Source organism: Motacilla alba, chromosome 5 (genome assembly GCF_015832195.1).
Source record: "Motacilla alba alba isolate MOTALB_02 chromosome 5, Motacilla_alba_V1.0_pri, whole genome shotgun sequence".
NCBI classification, from domain to species: domain Eukaryota; kingdom Metazoa; phylum Chordata; class Aves; order Passeriformes; family Motacillidae; genus Motacilla; species Motacilla alba.
Window position 1 is genome coordinate 20400964 of NC_052020.1, and position 22849 is coordinate 20423812.

The following is a 22849-nucleotide window of genomic DNA, read 5'->3' on the forward strand; positions in this document are numbered from 1 at the left end:
CTTTGCATCTCTCTGTGTTGAATTTCATGAGGTTCCTGTCAGCTCATTTCTCCAGCCTTTCAAGATCCCTCTGGATGGCAGCACAACACTCTGAATATGCATACATAACACATTCTTGGGTCACTTGTTTAATACATTGCTAATTTTGTGACTTCACCTATTTTTTTCTTTATTTCTTCCTGTGAAATGCAAAAACATTAACACTTTCCCCTTCTTCTTTTGCCATTTACTGAATCAATAATATATGCATTATGTGTCTTTTCAGCAGAGACTGATTTTTTTTCTTAATTTCTGGGAAGTATCTATCACATTACAAATGCTGCTATGAGAAAAAAACCACTTCAGCTTGGGACTATTAGCCTCACTATGAATACTCTTCATCTGAATGCATTAATTCATAAAAGAAAAGGTGATATAATAAATGAAACATCTCTAATATTTTCTTGGTACTCTACTGAGAGTCTAGGGGGTCTAAAAGGCTTAATTATAGCCAAAGGGATTTTTTGATGTTGTTTTAGCTGTTTGGGATTTTTTTGAAAAAGAAAAGAAATAAGATAAGGCACTAAAATTCTGATTTTGGGTACCCAGTGATGGAAACCTTACATCCTGAACTTCAGGGTTACTAAAGTCCCAATGAATTCAAAGTTAGGCATCATCACTGTTCTGTAAATTTCAGGCTTTGCAGGTATTTAGACTTGGTTACTTGCATACCAACACATCCCACACAGAATATTAAATACTGTAGGGCCATTCACTCCTCTGAAAAAGAATTATGTAATTTTAACCACCTTCTCAGAAGTGGAATGATCATAATCTGTGAAAATCAATAAAATATCTCATCTCATAAATGGATTTCTACAGAATTTTTAAGCTTTATTAGACTATTATTCAAATTATTTTGTATTTAAATGAAGAAAAATTAAAGTGGGTATGAATTTTTTTGATAACTTTGAAACTTTAAACTACATATGCATTGTTAATACAGATATACTGAGTCTCATCTATGCTGGATTAGTGGCAGTCTCAGTGTAAAGAAAATCTCTAGAAGAATGTTTCAAAGCTAATTGACAAAAATACAAATTTTCTCCCAAATTTTTCTTCAGGGCAGAGGGAAACCAAAAACTTGTCCTTTGCCCCAGCTCTTTTCCACTGACAAGGAATGATGGCCTCTGAGGAGGAGATACGGCCAATCACCACAGCCTTGATCATGCATATGACCGATACTGGAAGGAATTTTGGATTCGAAGCATTATTGGAAGACAAAGAAATTTTACCAGTATATCTCACATTATCTTAGTCCATTGTCTCCTTCATACACCTTACACAAGTCTGATGCAATCATGGGTGCCAAGTCACCCTAAGCCTAAGCAATCTTGCAACCAAAATGATAACGACAAGCAGGATATTCGGAGAAGAAGGAGTAACCAGAAAAGCCAAAAAAAATCCTAAAAAAACCAAACAAAAAAAAAAAACAACAAAACAAAAACAAAAAAACAAACAAAATGAAAAAAACCCTACATGATTTTATGAATAGCTGAAGGTTACAGATCTTGAGAAAGAAAATTTAGCATGATATAGCAAGAATGAAATGCCAATAAAACAATGCTATGAAATGAAGGTAATAAGCTGAATAGCAGCAAAACACTTCATGAGACTAAAATCTATCCAATAGAGACATAATTCTGTGAGGCAGGAACATTTGGAAATAGAGTAGACAAAGCTTGAGACAGCATGAAACAATTGTGTACTGATGACACAGAAGGCTAAATCATCTATATTTGCCTTTTTGTCTTTGAGATTACTTCTTCTAGTCAATCATTCTGGAGCACCACTACATTTTAGCACCTCTTTCTTTCATTTTCTTTCTCCCTTCCTCTTCTTTTTGAAAGCTCTATCAAAATAGATGCGACCTCATTTCCCTTCTTTTTCCTCTGGCTTTAAAGGAACAATCTGTATAATCACTATGTTTACCCAAATGTTTTCACATTTGGTTCTTTTTATCTGAAAACCTATTTTAAGGAACATCTGGACATAGTGTTCAACATTCCTCTCTTAAAATGTAGTTTTCTGTAGTCACATGATTTTTATAAGGTCACCTATCACAAAAGTCAATGACCTTATAAAAAAGTAGATGAATGAGTGAGGAAATATTTGGGCTGGAGAAAATGTTAAGTATCATGACTGTTTACCACAAGCACACATCCATATACAAAGTTCATTCAGAAAGAATAGACTAAGGCTCTTCCAAAGAGAGCAAATAGCCTAGAAGCCTGCAAGCATTTTAGAGAAAAGATTTCATGTTAGTACAAGTCTAGAAAGTAGTATTCAAAATTTCTTGATGACAGAAGAAAATAAATGCTTCTCTCTCCTTGTTAAAAAAAAAATCAAACCAGTTTTGGCTTTATTGGGAAACTATTTCAAATACAAGAATATCTGTACATGCTTGTTGAAATGCTCTATATCTGCTAAAGGGGATTTGTCATTAATTTTTATCATGTTTATAGCAATATTCAATTTTTTCCGAACATTTTTAAATGCCAAAGAAAAAAGGAGGAAAAATACAAAAATTGTTACTAGTATCTTAATGGCATATTTTCTGCCAATAGCTGCTAATATTTAAATTATTTTAAAGAAGTTATGCCTCTTATGAAATACTTATTACTTTTTCAATACAAAAATTATCTATTTTGAGTCTCTTGTAACAAGTGTCTGAAATAGAAGATTTTTGTATCTTAATCCTCTCAATATTGTCACTATTAAACTTAATGTTAAGAAATGCAAATTTCATGTCATTCAATAAAATGCCAAAGTTTCTGGTCACAATAAAATAAATTTTAAAAAAACCCAGAACATTTTATTTAGTTTGATTAACTTGATTTTGACTTGTAGTCTGCAATTGGGGGATTATGAAAAATCTTCTATTGCCTTTTGTTGGGGTACGTGCAATAGAAGAATCTTCATATGCAGAGTTGTTTGACAGACTTGATGGCATTTGGTGTGCAAGAGCAGGTTCTTTTAAAGGAAGTAAATCTTTCCTCATTTGTTTCTTCATGTAGGACATAATTTGAATTTTTTTTTTTTTAAATTTTCAGCAGCTCTTATCATCCTTCTCATATATTTCACATCCTTTATTAAATTAGTCTTAAAAGCTGGTGAAATTGAACAGTTGGCAGAACAGACTGAAGACACACAATAATGGAATAGAAGGGGTTCTGCATATCTGGGACTGTGTGGGAAAGAAGATGTGATAGAAAAGTTCGCTAAATAAAACATTAAAAAGTAAACAAATAAGTAATAAATAAGTAAATAAATAAATAATGAAGTAAAAATAAAGTAAGACTAAAATAAATAATAAGGAATAATGACGTAAAACATAGCCTGTGGCCCACTAAGACTTTGCATATCACAGGAACCTGCAGAATGCAGGAACTCTAGACAGAAGAATGTACAAAATGTACTTGGAATAAAATTTAGCTTTGTAACCCTGAAAAACTATATGTACTGAGCTAAGTTTGGGAAAAAATCCCAAAGAATACTATGGAACTATTGCTAGCTCCCACTAAACACTAATCTGGTTTGAATTCCAAGGAGATCTTAGAGTTCTTGCTCTCTTATTTATAATACGATGAAAGGAAACTTTGAAATAAAAAGTCATTTTAAGTAGAACACCACCCCACATCCAAAAAAAACCAAAAGAAAAAAAACACCAAAAAAAACCCCAAAAAAGACCAAACTAAACCAACCAACAAAAAAAAACCCAACAAAAACACCAAAACAAAAAACCAAACAACCCTAACCCAATCACAATATTTGTATTAATTTCTGATGACCAGGAAGAAATGTTAAGGCAGTCTATTGAAGTCAAGAAGAAGCCCATTTCTTGCCTTGGTAACCCTTACCACTTCTTGGGATAGGTATTGTGAGACAAGAGAAATTACCTGGGAAGAACAAATGGTTTAGCCTAAATTGATTCAAAGGCTCCATCATTTTTAAAGGACAGTTAAATAAGAAATTATTACTGCCAACCAGGCTCATTTTAGGGCAATTATAAGGAGCATAATACACAGTGATATGTTATGTCTATTATGTATAAATAAGAAGGAGTTTTTCTGAACATTCCATATTTTATTATAGGAAAAGGGTTTTTTGTTGTCTTTATAGAGCACCAAGAGCAACTAAAAAAGCTGCTTTACAATAAGTCCCAACTTGACAGATTTTGAAATTTTGTTTTGTTTGATCAGGTTATTCTCAACACATTTTGGAAACCAGGAGCCAGTCCTCTGAGCAAAAGTATGAGTGGCAAAACTGAGTTATGACTGAAATCTAGCCTTGCTCTAATGGAAATATGGAGCCAAATAACTACAGCAGCAATTGGATCCCTTAGCTGCCATGTCCTGGGCCTAGGCACCCAGTTCTGGTTGAAAACAGGAGGGTATTCACAATATTTACCTTTGATGTCATGCTTATAGAATGATCAGTCATAACAAAATACTGTATATTTATCATACACCTGCAAACCAGAGAAACTGTGTGAGTCTGCCAAGGAAAGCAGAGAATATAATGTGTTATAAAAGACAGTTATTCTTTCTCTTTTCTATCACATATGAAAAAGGGAAGCCAGCTCCAATTTCTTGAACCTAGAAAGAAGCAATCTAAGCCGAGAACCATATTTTCAAATGCTTTTACTAGTTCCTTTCCTGAAAGAAGGGAATTTTGAAAAAAATTAAGGCCTGAGTCAAAATAAATATCTGAAAGTTCAAGGAGTGCAAATGTCTGCAATTAGCAGAGCTTGGTGAAGGCACGCTGGCTGTTCAAGGAGCAACTCTGAGAAGGAGAACTGGGAGGTCCCACTGCATGCCAGGCTGAGCACAAGCATTTCCACTGAGTACTTTGGGAGGGCAAGTGATCATGATGATTTCTAGTAGTCCTGTCCATACAATAACTTGCTGATTTTATTTAATTATAAAAGTAGCAACAATTGCATAGACATTCACAAATATTTTCTCTTAAATACACCATAAAATTAATTAAAAACTTAAAATATGCAAGAAGTAGAAGGTTAACAATTTTATGTAGTTTGAAGGGTTTAGGCACTCAAGTGTGAAAAAAAAGTCCATAAATTTAAAAAAAAAGCAGAAAAAAATAAGCTTTTTTGTTATCTAAATATCCGACTTACAGAAACAGACATAGGGGAAAAACACCAGCCATGGTCTAATATTAATATTTTTTACATAATGGATATACTTTTATAGGTATCATAAATTCAATTTTATATGTGTTGTAATCCAATATTATGCACAATAATTAATTTTTTTATTAATAACCACTATTTTGAAAGAACAGAATGCTTAGTTCTAAGCCCACTTTCATTAGTTTCCCAAGGGCCTAAAAGGTGCTGAACAACTCCAGCCTCTAATGACTTTGTAATCCTATTTTGCACTTGGCTTATTATAGCAGCTTGCATTTCTCTTCAATGGCCCAATTGTGCACAGTAGAGAGATCTAGTCCTGATCCAGCAAAGCATCCTGATTCCTGCAGGTTGTACCCAGATCTCAGTCTACAAAGACTTCCTTTTCAGCAAGGATGATAGTAGAAGTAGAAGGGAGAGCCCTAACACTGTTTTGCAATCACAGAAGAAAGCTGAAAAAGGCTTCCATAAAGAAGGCAATAAAATTAAAATATTGCAATAAATTGTTTTCTTTATGTATCAAGGCATTGTCTGATTTTGAACTGTAAGTAAACCACAATTCCCTTCCGGAGATTCTTCTTGGATATTCCTTTCCCTACTGAAGGAGTTGAAGAACTGCTCAGTCTGGCTTTTCATTTACTCTCATGTGTATTTTCATCTCATGCAAAATAAAATAACTTGAATTTTCAAGCTGGGTTTTTTCAGATAAGTATGAGTCTTATGCTCATGAACTAGTAATACTTTTTAATACACTTCTTTGCTTTTATATTTGTTACCATTATTTCAAGTGTTGGGTGTTTTTCTTCCTCTATTTGTTATTAATTAATATGTTTCTAACCAAATAATGATCTATAATATTTACATGTAACAGCTGCTAAATTTTGCTGCACTTACTCTGCCCTACACAAAAGCAAGTATAAAATTATTGCCTTTTAGGAAAAGAACTCCATTTAATATTAATATCTCTGGGTTACTGTATCTTGATCACTCTGGTCGTCCTTAAGTCCATTTTACCTGTACAACAACACAGAACAGTGGTAGAAGCATGGGAAAAATACAGGAAATGACAATTTTTTTTTTAAGAATTAACACTGTATTAAATGCCTTTGGATGAAGGAGGGATAAAAGGGGGAAGTGGTTCTTTTAATGATTTGGGCACTCTATTTGGACTTAGATAGGATCTAATGCATCAATACCAACAATGAAAATAATTACTCAATGACTTTTGATTTAATTTTCTTGGCCAGCTCTGGGACACTGCAAAAGGAACCCAGCTGTTCCTTGATTGCACATTTGATATTAAATGGTGTTATATTTTCCTCAGTGCAACACAGAGAGTTACTAACACAGCAAGTTGGTTACTATGTATGTTCTCTGGAATACTTCAATCTTAGCAAACTGAAAAGAGATTTTATGAAACAACCAGGTAAAGAAGAAAGATAAAGCACACCATGGAAATGCTGTACATGCCACTCTGACATACACACAGCAGGGCTGGACTTTGGGTACCTGTGTTGTATATACATAGAGATTGGATCTAGCTATAAATGCAATTGCACAGTTAAACTAAACTACATTTATCAGTTTTATTTAATAAGTGTTTGTATAGCCTGTACCATCGGACTGTGACCATTCATCTTCCAGTCTATTTAAGCACACTGACATAATCTAACAACAAAAGCTTTAAAAAGATAAACGTAAAACCAAGCTACACTAACTCTTTTTTATTTGAAAGACAGGTCTGATTAAATACATGATTTATTTTATGTTAGAACTCAACAGATTTTAATGGTGTTATAGGAGCTGAAATCCATGAGAACTGCACCTTTTGAGATTCTTTGACACAAACTATGTATGTAAAGTGTTCAGATATAGGTTTTGTTGTCTTACCTAATGAACTGAAGATTCAGGGCTTCAGTTTATACCCTCTGCTACCACAGATAATGGCAGTAGCTAATTCCCATGCCTTCTGTAATAGTGGCGATAAAGAAACTAGAAACACAAAGTCCATAAAATTTAAATTGAGGATTCTTTGTCCCAAGGCATTAATGTTGTGTATGCTTGTTGTTTGAAGAGAATTCGCCCCAGACCATCACTTCTTGCTTTTTAGTCATGGTGCATAACAACTGTCTCTCATTTACTCACATCTCATTCACATTTATTCAAGAATGAAGCTAGCTAGAAATACCTATGTACACTGATTGGGTAAGTCTACTGGTAGCTGAGCCAAAATACAATGATCTTTAAAATTAAGTTACATTTTTAAAAACAGAATTTTTTTTAAATTTCAGCTTTTTTAAAATATTGCAGTTTAGTATTTTAAAAATATTTTTGCTTTTGCACCTACTGCCTGAAGAATGATAAATGCTCAGTTTAATTTATTTTCCATCTGGTAACAGGCATTTACTTCCTTCTAAAGATGACTGATGTGCTGATCACATTTCAATGCAAGAAAGTATCACCAAATAAGGCCAGAATTTTCCATTCACTTCTGATGGATTTAGGCAATACTTGTTCTGAAGAATGTTCTAGTTTTTCAACCATATTTAGAAAATGTATTGTGTACCATGGTGAGATAGTCTGATTCTTGCCAGATTTGAACAAAAAGGCAACACAACGTTAGATAATTTTAGTCATAATGATACCATTCAGTGGAATCACAGTTATGCAATGCTATGTTTTCACAGCATTGTGGAGTTGTGTTAGGATACTAATTTCTTGGCATTGTAGCCCAATTATTTTCATTTATGAACTCAGAGGGTGGAGGGAAATTTGCCATGCTAAAATTTGAAGCAGTCCTTTAGCTTTCTACTTTGAGTCCACTGTTGCACATACACTATTCCCATAATAGCAGAACAACTCTGCTATTACAGAACAGGGAAATCAGTTGGATTTAAAAAATAGAGGAACAGAGTCAGGAACTGTCAGGATTTTTTTGATGAACAGTAAAGGAGAGCAGTTTAATGTGTAGAAAAGTCATGTCAAGAAAAGCAGATCTCCTTTGTGGAATGCAAACTAAAGCAAAATGCAAAAAAGTACCATCTTGTTCTCTTCATCAACAGAAGCTTATGCAGACATCTCTTAACCTAACACCCACCACAAAAACAAAGAAAAATGCGGTATGTTTGGGAGACAAAAGTGTCAATTATTTTCTTTAAATTCCTAGACAGTCATGGCTCTGACTCATCCAATTTTCTCAGTTTAATAAAATATGACCCTGTGGGGGTAGCCTGTTGCAAAATTTACCGTAACTATCTTCTGCCTCCAATGTGAGAACTGAATTCTGAACACGTGGACAATTTCTCCTTTATTTGGTTAGTTAACTATTGAAGTACTTCTGTGTAACTTCTATCCTGATCATTCTGGCAATGTGGAATTTACACAATGCACAAAACTTTGATAAGAATCTCTGAATTAATGTAAATTTTCCAAGAACTTTTTAAAAAGGATGAAATTGGGGGTGGGAGGGGAGGGGAAAGAATAAAACCCAGAATAATTATTAAATTAATAAACTATTAAGCAATTCACCAAAGCTACTCAAAGTACCACAGCACCCAAAGTTTCTACATTAAACTCAATTCATAAAAGACACTTAATGTGCCAAGCAGAGGCAAGCAAGCAGGTGATATCCATTTCAGTGTTATAATTGTAGCGTCACCCCTCAGGCAGTCATAATTAAAAACAAAAAATAAATTAAAAGTTAAAAAAAAAATAGAAGGAACTTACACTGCATTTATTCTCTTTTCCTAAGTCTGATAAAATGTTATTGTATTGAATTTGCAATTTATAAGCAGTGATTTATGTATAAGCACAGTACACTGGAAACATTACATTCAGGCAAACTTCTGATCTTGAAAACTCTTTCTCAAATAAGCAGTTTTTATTCATCAGAGTATTTCTGATTCAGTAGCAGACATGCCTTCCTGTGCAAACTCATGGCAACTGACAATGTGAGAAATCGAGACATCACCAAGCCCTTTGGCTGTGCTGGGAGTTTCCTGGGGGTAGGTTGGTCGCAGTAAATTGTCCTTAGCTGTGAATTTCACTTTCCTCCCGAGACTCTAAATCTCTTGACCTCTGAGTCACATTTCAAAGTCCACATACTCTCCATCTGCTTGTTTGCAGAGAAAGGAGAGGATGAGTGTCTGCAGAACTAGAGATGAGACTGAAAGGAGATCTGTCCTGGGTTTGAGGTAAAAAGGGACATCTCTAATATTAATGGGGTGCTATAGAAACCAGTCCTCCGTCAGTAGGAAGTGGTTCATCTACTAAATGCATAACAAGCTGGTGTATCATTTCAAATGGAAGGAACCAACATTATGAATTACAACAACAAAAAAAAAAAAAAACAACTTTATATCCCTAATGTTTCTGAACATTGACAATAGTCAGAGTATATAAAATTTCACAGTCCAGGAAAAAGAAAATTTGTGCTTTTCAAACATTATAGTACATGAACTAAAAATAAATGAATAGGAATTTTGGTGTAAAATATGAAGAAAGCCTGATAAAGTTTTTATTTTCTTCCTTATGTACTTGTTTAGAGCTAGAATATTAAAACAGTATTTAAATAAACCTATGTTTGCAATTATGTACTCTTAAGAGAGAGAATTTTTGTAGGCTTATAATTTTGCTTAATTTTAAGGAAGGAGATTTTTATTTCTTTGGTTTTGCTTTGTTTTTTTTGGTTTTTTTTGTTTTTTTTTTTTTTGTGCAATTCAATATTTCAATATATGCCCAGAGTAAAGTAAGTTAATAGGAAAAATGTCACTAAGAGTCTGAATATAAAATAGCAGTATGAAATTGCTGGCAGATCAAGAAAAACCCATCTTAGCAATGCAAAGACAAGGAAAAAAAATTGACCCATGTATCCAGAATTATTTAATAAATGGAATATTTAGGATAAAAAAATGTATGAATTTGTTTTCATCTCTTACTCTGCACTGAGACACTGTTTTGTGTATAGTGACAAAGATTGTAATAAAAATTGTACTTACAAAATGCCTTTTATTTAAGTACCTTTCATGCAACTTAAATCTTATGTTCACAAAATCTCTCCTTAAATCCCACTCCCACTTCTTAAATTACACTAAATTTGTTTTGCTATCTGAACTCTTAAAAACAGAGAGTGTTGGCTGCATACATTGTGTAAGGATCTGTCCTGCAATATATGAGAATGTAATTTCTGGTAAATTACAAAGTAAAAAGGAGCATGTAGAGTCTGTGTGGTTCGTTTCAAGCAATGAGTAAGAAGCCACAGAAAGGTCAGAGTTAAGAAATCCCTAGAGCTGCGCAATACAGGACACAAGACTGACCATTCCACTATATTTAAATGTATATCCTAATTGCATTTTCCTTTAAAAATGTATAATTTGAAATGATACAGGGAAAAAGACCTCAGACAAGATCTGTTTTCTTGCTTTTGGGAGATGGATGTTTTGCAAAAAACTTATTCTTAAACCTTTCTGAAAGCAGTTCCTTTTTTACTTAACTGCCATGTAGTTGGTGTTATAAATCATAAGAGATCTAGATGACTAATGTGTGGAGATTTATATCCGACTCCTACAAAAACAAGAAAAAAATGGAAGCGGGTGCTTTGCTAAATATACATAAGAAATACTATTTCCCTGCTACTTTTCTACAATGCAGCCACAGTTGCAAAGAATCATCACTTTAATATGTCATAAGGCCAAATACACTCCAAAAATTTCAAGAGTAATCTCTTGTATGTTAAACAGACATACATACACTTATAGAAAAATATAGCTTTAGCAGTGAAAGTAGTTCAGCTCATGCCAGTGAAATTAAACTGACAGCTCCTCTAGTATATTTTTACCTCAATATAGAATCTGGTTTAGTTTCACTGAGGCTTCATTTTGGTCCATAGCTCCATCTGCATGGAAAAGCTAACAAGAACAGTGTTGTATCCTAGAAGTTTTTAACTTTCATTAAAGAGAGCTACAGAAATGCTCAGAATCAGGCAACAGCTCACCTTCTTCCAGTCTCCTCACACACCTCTCCCCAGTGCCATGATCATTCAATGATGGTTATAGCCTTCCAGAGACCTCTGACAACACAGTACTCTTTGGAAACACAGTGCAAGAGAAAGAGCTTTGGAATTCTGCTGCCATTGAGGAAAGAGATGAGCTATTGACAGACAATATTCATAAGGACCGGTAGTCAATGATTAAGGAACTGTGATTAATCTATCACAGTTAGATTTCCTAGTAAGTAAACCAGTTCTGTGTTGGTCTCTGTTATCATGTGGCTGGTCCCAAGATAGGTCAATTGTTTGAGAAGTAGTTACATCAGCTCCTGACAAGAGAATTTACAGAAAGGACTGGGAGGGAGGTAAGAGAAAATGACCATCCCAAACAAGAGTTCGGTAGTAGGGAAAATAACTGGTTTCTGTTTTAAGGGAGCAGTAAAGGATATTCAATCTCCTTCTTCAATAATCCAGGACTGCACTGTATGGATCACACATGTGGAATAATGCATAAGGATTAAGATGGGGTAATAATTTTCAAAATGCTGATTACTACACTGACTACCTAGACAGATATTCTCATTATTAACAAGGCTTTTGGATAACATAACCTAACATGCACTAGCTATGCCAGCAATATTAGTGCAAGTTCAATGCAGGTTAGTGTTTTATACTCATGTGTGGTACTCTATTTTCTCCTATAAACAAGCACATGAGATCACCCAATTCATTTTTACAATTCCTGCAAAAGTAGTGTTATTTATCCAAAGGCAAAGTAGAGGGTGCAAAAAGGAGAACACAGAAAAGAGTAGCAAGGTAAGAAGTATAACTGTCTTTAACCTCACCCAGAACTTTCTAACATTAGGAATGCCCTTTGCTACCTCAGAGCAGCATTCCAGGACCTTTTGGGCTAACCACTCAGCTGTAACAGTGAAATGGTATGCTACTCCAGGAAGGCTGGAATGGAGGAAACACAATTTATCTTAAAAAATTGACTTGGACTACAGAATTCTAAACAGAGAAAGTCAACGTCTACCTCACCAGTAAATACTAAAGATGTATATTTATTTTAGATTTCCATCAGCAAATTTTTTCAGAAATGTTTAGCACAAACATTAGCACTTAGTCCAAGGAAGGTGAAGAGTAACTAGAAATATGAAAATATAGCCCATTGAGACTGTATTTAATTTCAACCTATACTACCAAAAGCTACTACCTGCAGCGATGCAGGGGAAAGTTCACTTCATTCTTTCTTCCTCTCTGCCTTCCAAACCTAAGACAGGAATTAGCAAAAGAAATAAATAAGTAAAATCAAGTCCCCAAATGGAGTTATTTTATGTAGACAGAAATGCACATTTCTAATCTGAAATACTTAGCAGCCATTCGCAGCAATAAAAGGATGTGTTCAAAGCAATCCTTAGTGTTCTGTAAGCAGAGAATGTGTTGGATGTACCATCTTTGACACCTCTATATTTAGTCTATTTCAGACCTGGGAAGTAGTCTGGCATCTATTGCAAAACAGGTACCATCTGACCAACTATTGCAGAAATTCATATCCAGAGTCATATCAGAAGCCTAAACTGGATACAAGCTCAGAGACAATAATTTTGGTTGGTTTTGATTTAGATGTTGAACCCCCGGGTCAGCTTAAAAAAATGGACTTCTTCAAGCTGGAGACCCAGGTTGCTGAAAAGACAGTGTTTCAGAAGAACAACACCTAAAGCTTGGAAACTTCTACACTATGGAGAGAACTCCGAAGAAAGTAGAATCTTGGTCACATAAATAAGTTTGTGGATAAGGTACTGAGTGAACAAGTAAATACACATGGTGTTTGTTCACCCACAGCATAGCTTTTAAAATTCATCTTTATAGAACATTTCAGATTTGACAAATCCACAGATTTCAAAGGACAGTTTTCCAACCAAGCAGAAGTCTGAGGCACTGAATCAGAGTACTGTCATAAAGCAGCAGATGACCCAAAAACTTTGGTCTTCTGATAACAGTCTCAGCAGAGAGGGAATGATGGACTGCAGAGTGAAATCCTTTGGGGTACTTTGCTCATAACTATACATATATGTTGATGACAGGATTGGAAGCCTGGTTATATATGCCCAGGCTTCATTCCTTCTACCTGCAGGTAAGGGACCTCAGAATCATCTACTCTGCCTTCCTGAATTGTCAAAATATACAAAACACAAAAAGGCACACTTCACTACAACAGTCTTCCACAAAGACAAGGACCCCAAGAAATAGAGAAAATATTTCTCTGTGAATATTGAAGATGGTAAAAATGTTGAAATGTTTTATTTTCAACATTAAAATTATGCCCTTTATTTCTAGTATGAATTTATGAGACCTCAGCAGAATCTATTGTTTCATCTTAGAATTTTATTTGGTATATTACAAAACATTTAAACATCTATTTTTTTCCTCCTAAACTAATCACATCAGTTCTTGAGCTTCTTAATTAATAGATTGATGTTAAAGTACTAAATTTTTTCCCTTTTATTCAGCACTGAATATTTTTGTGGCTCTAGTCTTTTCAACAAAATTTTTAAAGTGTGGATAAATTCAAATGCAAGCAGCATTCCAGTTTTCCCACTGACATTAGTAAAATCACTATTCTGTTTCTCTGGAATGTCATAATATTTTTAACACTAGTGCAGTGAGAGATCATGTGGAAATTCTTGCCTGTTGCAATATCAAATTCTCTTCAGAGTTGGTTTTACAGAGGAGTGTCCCTATTCAGAATTTGTCCTTCCTATGTGCAACATTTGACACCCAGTATTACTCAGTATGCCTGTCTTATTTATCATGCTGCCTCACTTGGTCTCAAGGGAAAACTTCTCAATCCATGTGATTGAAATCACATCACTATGGCCAATGACATTTACTTAATTGGCACTCTCTGCCAGCTCAGTATCAACAAAGCAACAAAAAACCCACCATGCTAGACACTTTAGAAACGGCAATAAATACCTAAAAACTTAAAAAAAAAACTTTATATAATTAATCCTCTAAAGCAACATCACTCAGATATCCTCACAGGCTGTGCCAGTTATGAGCACACACACTCCTGGGAGCGCAGGCTCCCCTGCTTGCTCACTCTGCCTCTCGAGACATGGGTTTCCAATTTGGGGTGTCCCCATGCTATCTGCCAGTGGACACGCTGGGAAGAAAGCACTCCCAGCTCAAACACGGTCTTACAAGGTACAGGTCACTCTGTGCAGTGGATGGATGGATGCAGTGGAGTCACTGGATGGATGTTGGCTCCTCACGGTGCCCAGCGCAGCTTGGTCAGACCAAACTGAAGGCTGCAATGAAAGGGGCCAGTTTCTGGCAGCATCACAGATGCGGTTTTGCTCTGTTTCTCTAACCTGTCCAGCCATTTATGCTTTAAAAGCTTCATGCTTCTTTCAGACTCTTATGTAAGCTTTGTTTCATGGGGTTTTATTACTAGTTTTGATTATTTGAGGGATGTTTGTGCTTTTTCCCTAGTTTAGGGGTTTGTTTCTGTCTTTGGTTTTTGGGTTGGTTTTTTTTTTTTTTCAATTCTCCTCTTTAGCTGTGAATTTTGGGAAATGTCTTCTCAGGTCAGTTAATCTTATTCACTCAGTTTGCCTTCACATACCCATCCTAACAGACACTCTTATCAAGGTCATTTTGTTAACTGTGGGCTCTACACTTCTATTAAGTGTAATTTTCTGTCAATGATTTTTCTAGAACATTGGTATAATTATAGTAAAAAGAGTTACAATATCTGTATAATCCATTAAAAATATTTCCTCACAATACTTACTCTTAAACATCTTACAAGTGCTTCTAAGCTACTTGAATATGCTATGTTTTTTTTAAAGTTTGAGTGGACTTTATTTCCATGGTAACTTCTATCTACAGCCAGGCAGTATAAACGAGTCAAATTGTTTGCTTGATAGACAATAATTCCCATAATACCATACTATTGACATTAAACATTTCCCTGCCTTAAGTTTCTACCAGTTTCTTCCTATATTGTATTTCCAGTTACTTTGCCTAAAATTTATGTCAGGGGAAATGGTCAATGGTTACCACATCCATATAAGCTTCACTTGTAGCATTAGAATGTTTTCTAGACACATACTCTAGACAACTTTTTGAAAAAGTAAAACAATACCATGGATTTAAGAATATTTGTCCCCTAATAAATATTCCCCAAAATCCTTTCACTTGCTTTCTCTTCTCACAATAAAAATTTTTAATAATAATTTTTCCATATACAGAATAGAAATATTAATTGAATTATTCTGACAGTTATGCATCACTACTGCCAAAAGCTCTTCATAGGATGTGGCCAATAAAAACAACAAAAAGAACAGCAATACTCCCTTATTTCTGGTGTATTCTAAGACTACCACACAATCACAACACTGTTGTCCTATGACATCAATTGTACCCCTTTTATACCTTATTTTTTAATAGAGGTTGTTATATGATTTCATCTTTTTTCCCTACTACGTACTAGTTTGTTTTGACATAATTTTTGGTGTAATTGTTACATTTTTACCTCCTTTTCCCTTGTATCAAAGAGAGAGTCAAAATCAAATACAAACTCTTTTATGAATTGGGTTTTTTCATGGTAAAAAATATATATTCCTAGAAACTGACCAGTTTATATTCATAGCCTTCTGTTTACATATCCTTTCCGATCATTTTTTCTCATAATTTTTCTCAGGTTTAGAAGACAGGTATTTGTGAAGCAGCATCATTGATTACTTTTTATTTTTGATTTGCCCATAGGCAATCATCAACTTCACCTTCCTTAGCCACAGACACAAAAAAAGTCCAAAAAAAGTCTTATCTGGGCAATATTTTAAATTAGATGTGATACCTTTGGGATAGGAATTTATTATCTATACTCCTTTGTAACTCTTAATGACATTCTACTACTGCTGCACAACATTTTCACACATATCCTCAAACTTGAAATTTCCCATTAAAATTGCAATTATTTTTTTTCCACATGTTGTGGATAGTTACCTAAGGACTGAGCCATCCTCCACTACGGTTTGATTCAGTAGTCTTTAACAGATACCTCCAGGCCTTCACTTAATGTATGTAACTCAATCTTCAGGGCCAGACCACTCAGGAAAATGCACATTACAGAAAGAGGGATATCAACATGAACATTCACTGAAGGTGATGTTTTCTGACCTCTTTCTGGTTCAAAGGAGAAATCCATTATGGTTTTAATTCCCTGCACCATATACAGTCAAAATTCACACGGGCGTTAAATGCAATAAAACTTTTACTGAAGTAGTAGACTGTGCACTGCATATGAGCAACCTGAAAGGCTAATGGGGTCACCATCCATCCCCTCTGGTAGCTGTGTCATCAACAACCTCAATAAAAATGAACCTCAGGTCTCTAACGGATGTAACAAATATAAAAGCTTTCCTCTGGAAAAATAATATATAACCACTTGTAGAAGAAGCTGCCTGTCCAATAAGGGCTCAGAAACTGAGTAGGGGCAAAGAAAATCCTTGTAAAACCAAACAGCTAAGTGAAGAACCCTTAACACAGCATATATGCCCTTTGGCAAAGAAGCTCATGGAATTGAATATATTTTTGTACATTTCATTTGAAACTTGCATGTATTGAGGGAGCTTGATTCCTTAACCCATTTCCTTCTGTCCCTATAAAAGCTCTTCTAGCCTCTTTTAAAATGAAAACTATAGCATTTTTGTTAAGATTATTCCAACATGTCACAATATTCAGTTATTGACATGCATAATCAATACACAGAGATTACACCATCCTAAGGACTGAGATTTCAGACCTAAACTATCTAACTGTAAAAACAGCTACTTTTGTTGGTATAAGATCAGGTTTTGCTGTTGCAGTAAGATTAATTAATCAATTATTCCATAACACATTGATGAAAATGATGCACTAACACCTGGAATGTCAGCAGGGATGGCAAAGGAGCATAGAGCCTTTGGAACTTTTGAAGCTTGTAGCATATTAACTCAACATGGTATTAGGATCATCTTTTTATATCTGTAAATATAAATATTTATTCTATAATTTAGCTCTGGAAATAAAGAAAAAAGAAAACAAAAACCTACAGAGCAAGATCGGTCCTGCTGAAGTAATTACTAAATATCTGATTGAGATCAGTTGGAGCAAAACTGGATTTATGTTCTCACAATGACAGAAGAAAAACAAATGCAAAAGGAATTAAACTGGTTGCATGGAAGGGTTACTACAGAGCCAACTAGCTCATACACTACAATGCTTAATGTTGACAAAAAATTGACAATAGTGAATAAAAAAACCCCAATTATTTTAATTAATTCCTCCAAGACAGAAATCTCATACCAGTTCATGGAGAAACTGTCAGCCTCTTCTCTTACATGAACAGTCCACTAATAGATGATTTTGGAGATTAACAAGAAAATTAAATGTTGGTCTATAGCTGATGAGGATATGATGAAAATTTCCTCCTCTACTCCCTACCATAATAATTTCCAATTAAGACAATGGAATCTGGTGATTTTCAGTAACTTGATGAATGGGCACAGTGCATGAGAAGTGAGGTGAGTAGCCCCCATCCCAGTCACAGGTGGCCACCTTTTTGCCATTGCAAATATTCTGGGGTAAGTTCAAAGCACATGAACAGAATTAGTGCCTGCTTAAGGTCTTAAGATAGTCTTAGCTTAAGATCATGTCTAAGGTGTGATGATAAGCAGTGTGAGGAAACCTGCACTGTTGTGACTCTTGCAGCACCCCCACATTGATAACTAGGCTCTTTGTGTGCTTGGCTTTATTTCCCATATAATAGGGCATGGGAGGGAAGAGATTATTGCCATGAAAGTGAAGAGAGGATTATAAGTAAAATCAAAATGTGCTGCAGATCTGAAGGACACTAATACTTTCTGGAACTTACTAGCATTGCTTTTCAGCATCAGGTCAGATCCTTTGGGCAATGACTCTTATATGCATGGTGAAACAAAAGCACTAACTCCTGGGCCTTCTAAAAGTCAGGTCATACTACAGTGTCCATAAAAATATTAAAGGAAATCACATCCATATTTCTGAGGATTATTTTAATGCACAGGATGATATGAATCCCATAATCCCATAGCTGTTAACTAACTGATACCTCAAACACAAAGAGCATTAATGAATGCTCTGAATTGCAGCTCATTTGCAGAGAAAACATCATTTATTTAACTTATCTTGCTGTGAAATTTCTGAGTAAGCTTTATCTAGTTGCAAGTGAAATAATTGTTAATGGAATATTTTGCTTTGTTTTGAGGGTGGTTGGTTTCCTTTTTAATTCTGCTGGTTCCTGGTTATATTGCTCCCCCACAGTCCTGACATAACAAGTACAAGCTTGGCAGCAAAACTATGGTAGATTTTATTCAGTGGTCTGATGCTGCCTCTCTCCCTTTCACAAGCAGCAAAGGTAAATCTTGTCTTGGCACTGTAAAAACAGAATTTCAAGATATATGTTAGTATGTAAATTTACACAAGCTATAGTATATACCTGAAATACATTTTAATATGCCCAAGGAATAGATTCAATCCTGGAAAGTTCATTGTTGTTTCTAATTGTCAGCGACTGCTACACTTTGCTTGCCTGCAGCTATCCAATTAACATATCACTACTACAGAAAATACTGTAATATGCTCCATGTCCTAACAACAACAAGTCTCACACTCCACTTCTATCCAACAATTTCCTTGTAACTGGGTTTCCAATATATTAGCAAGCATCAGTGAAGAGTATCCAGGCATATATGCCATCAGATAATGCAGCTTGCAAACACCTTTTCCAATTGCTGTGCAAAGTTCTGCTATGGAGATATTCCTGGTAGTTTAGAATATTGAGAGAGACAGAGAGATTGAGAGAGAGAAGCAAAGCTCAACTCTAGAAGAGGAAAACATGTAACTTGTGCCCTGAGCTATCGCTATGGCAACATTTAAACAATGAACAGAAAGCCCTGCAGGATTCTGCTCTCGCTTCCTTGGATACCAAATGTAAATCCTGATTCTCTTTTATTGTGTGCATGCACAAGCTTCTGATTTTTGCCTTTTTCACTAACAGATAGCAAAATATCCAGGCCCCCTACCAGGAACCACACATTAATTTCCTTCCATGTATTGCAGCTTGTGAATATGCAACTAAAACACACCACTGGTATAATCATAATCATCTCCCCTCTTGTGTCCCCCATTTCTACTGCTTAGGAGAAAAAAATGACCATGATAGTACAGTCAAATAACAGGTAATTTTTTTTTTCCTGAATAAAGTAATTAAATGAACCACTCTAAAGTGTCACAAGCCAATCCCTAATGCCTTCTGCCATGACAGGAAGTAGAGGCAGGATCCTTTCCAAGAGCTGCTCCTCCTCTAAGCTGCTAGAGTCAAGCACACTGCAAGGCCGCCGTCCAGATCAGCATGACTGCTTCTATTCCTAAATCCTTCTCATCTGGGTTATCCTGTGGGGGCTGAAGGAGGCTTGTTTTTGTTTATGACTTTCACAGAGCAGCTGGTAATGGGATGAGAGGCCCCTGAGAATATTAACCTGAAATCCAGTCAGCTTCACTACTCTAGAAAATACTTTAGTATTTAGTAGGTTCCAACTGCATATCTTCAGAGTAATTTTCATCCCAGGCTGAAAACAGCACTAATTCCATCACCCTTTCTTCTCCCCTTGTTCCCTCACTAGCCATCAGAAACAAAAGCATATCTCCAAGCCAACACAAAGACACTCTGGCAAGACTGAGATGGAGGTTCTCTCTCTCTCTCATGCTGCTGCTGAGTGCACAGTGCACTCCTTCAGTGAATATGCTGCAACTTGGCTAGCCTGGCTTGGGATTTTTCACCAGCAACAAGCTCTCTCAAAATGTGCTAAAATCCTGTCTTGAGTCCCATCCAAAAATCTTCCTGCCTCATATTGCAACAGCAAGAATCTTCACATCAAATAGGAGACAGCTTTTTTAGGTCACAGGCAAATAATTTTAAATCCTACATATAGGAAGCCATAGCAACACCTCTGGAATTCCTTTGTTTTCTCCAGTCCCACATAATTGCTTGTATTGGTTCACATCTACAGCATTTTTTCTTAGGTCTCACCTAATTTAAAAGCTCATTTTTCACTTGTCAGTGGTATCAGGCTGGGAGATATTGTGACACAATTTGCCGCTCCAGCAAACTGCACCTACTTCAATTCTAGATCAGTACAAATCATTCTTGACATGAGAAAAGACACAGAGCAGCCACCCCCTTGTATTAAAAACTCACACTTTGCCTGAAGTTTGAGGTTTGATCTCTGACCTTTTGGGAAACAATTAGACCAAACAGAGCAGGACCAATATAGCTTTATCTTTCCTCCTGCATTTAGTGTCCAAATATACACATAATTGTTCCCTGTACAGTGCTAAAATCCCAGCTGTCTGGGGTCACTACCAAAAATGTCATCCATGGTTTGAAGAGGAGACAGCCCTCAGGACCAGCATATGCCACTGGATGACACACCCGTGCTCAGACACCTGTGAGGGAAGTAGCAGAGACAGCTAGCTCTGGCCTCTAGTTGAGGAGATATGTTGCTTCTCACTTGGCTGAATGTTTTGGCTATTTATTTTATGATCAGCCCTTTGGGCTCTGGATAAGCCTCAGCACAAATGCTGAGAAATGCTATACTCATTCCCACTTTGATATTGAAGGAGTTAAACTCTGGGCTGTTCCATGTGTCTTTTGGCTACTGTATTAAGTGAATGATTCACGGAAGTGTGAAACTGTTGCCTCTTTGCAAGCAGACACACATCCCTAGCTTTTTAATGTTGACAAGGTTTGCCTATTTCAGCCTAAACTGGTGACTAAATTTTCCCAGCGCTTCTTTATCATGTCAAGAAAATACTTCTGCTAGTTATTGTACAAAATGAATGGGGCACCTATGACAGCTTTCTATTGGCCAAAACTGGAGTTGCTCTATCAAATTTTCTGTTTATGTGTTCACTTGACAGCAACCCAGGGAAAAGCTTGGAGATGCCTTTTCCTTAGCCAGTTTATTTTTCTTTCAGTAATTACTGAGCAGCAGCTTAACATAAATTTAGCTTTTCTATTACTGCAACTGCTGATGTAAGTGTAGCCCACAACAGGGCACAGACTTATCATGATACGTGAAGGAATAAACAAGAGAGTTTTGCACTTCTTTTCAGATGTTGACAAACTTATTACCCATTTATTGTCCCACCAGGAAACATGGGCCCAGAAATAAAAGGAGGATAAAGTACTTCACACTAAACCAATTTAGCTATATTGAGAAGGATGAGAGCAATTGGACCTGGAAGGAAAAATTTTTGCTGTTCCTGCTTCCTTCTTTTCCTGAACACAACTGCACAAAGGATCTGATTTGTTCACATAGCCAAACAAAAACTCCCAGAGATTTCCTTAGGAGCAGAATTGATTAATCCTTTTCAAATAGCCAATGTTTAAAAGGCATGACCTCCAAACAGAAGCACATGGGACACATTTGAGGGGCAGAAGTTCTCATTTCCATTACCCCAAAATATTCAGGACATTTACATGAAGTAACAGTAGTGAGATAAGTGAATGTAGAAAGGGGGGAAGTAGAAAGAGGCTAATAATGGTTTATGTATTTATCCAGGGAAGTTACAGCTCTTTCTTGTGTTGTTTCATGCAGGCAACTTGTGAAGTGAGAAATGCTGCCAGAAATTAAAAGAGCTAAAATCTGGATCTACCAACACTTCTTCCCTCCCTGACCGCTCTCTTCTTCTCCAGAATATTGCTGCTAGAGAAAAGTAAAATGAGTGGCAAAGCTAGTTCTGCACCTTGCCTGCAGAAAAAAAAAAACAACAAAAACCCATTCCTATCCAATGGCTCATTTAATTAGCTGTTTCTCCCTCCCATTCTGCACCAGTTTTGGCCTAATACCTTCAGCTGGCACTTTAACATGTGAAGGCCAAGGCTGAAGAGGGCAGAGGTGAGGGAGGACAGAAGGGGAAGTAAAAGAAAGAAAACTCCCTACTCACGAGCTATGCAGTCATGCCAAGAGAGGGGACGGAAGTAGCACTCTTCCCCACAGGAAAACATGGACCTCTATTTTAAACATCATGTTATCCTCCCTTTATTCCACACTCCCACATGACATTCCTCCAGGAAGAGAGAGATATTTACTGGTCTGCTACACATCATTGCTAATTTCTGAACCCCACCATTTACAAGCCACTTTTTAATTATTTTCATTACCAGCATAAAAAAAAAAAAAAAAAAAAAGTCTCCTGACACCTCAGAATCCTCTCACCGCTTGTCAATCAAAGTAAATCTCTTTCAACTGCCATGAAAGTCCAAGGGGACTCTGAAGGATTCACCACAAAATCACAAAGAATTTCCTAGGAGATCTGGAGGGCATGGGTGGCCAGTACAGCAGTTCCCTGAACTCCCCTTCAATAGAAGAATATCCTCTCTCTGCCTGTTACTGTCATTTCTTAGCAATGGGGTGTAAAACATGTCATTTCTCTTGGAGCTCCATCCTCAAAATCCATTAAAAGCCCCTGCCCCACACCCCCCCCCCCCCCCCCCACTCCCGCCAAAAGCCATCCTTCACCTTCCTGCTTGATTATAAAATGTTCCTGTTAATACACCATATTGGTCTGCAATGTCAGAC

The 22849-nt window shown here is 36.0% G+C and overlaps 1 protein-coding gene across 18 annotated transcripts in view; it reads right to left on the reverse strand.

Annotated features, from left to right (window-relative positions):
• LRRC4C (leucine rich repeat containing 4C) overlaps positions 1–22849 on the reverse strand; it is a 485253-nt gene that overhangs the window by 64751 nt on the left and 397653 nt on the right. Inside the window, exon 1 of one of the 18 annotated variants that reach the window (XM_038137125.1) lies at positions 12391–22709. The exons of the other annotated variants lie outside the window; for them this stretch is intronic. The gene's annotated coding sequence lies outside the window, so the exon portion shown is untranslated. Of the gene's footprint in view, positions 1–12390; positions 22710–22849 lie in introns of those variants that run through there. 18 annotated transcript variants of the gene reach the window in all.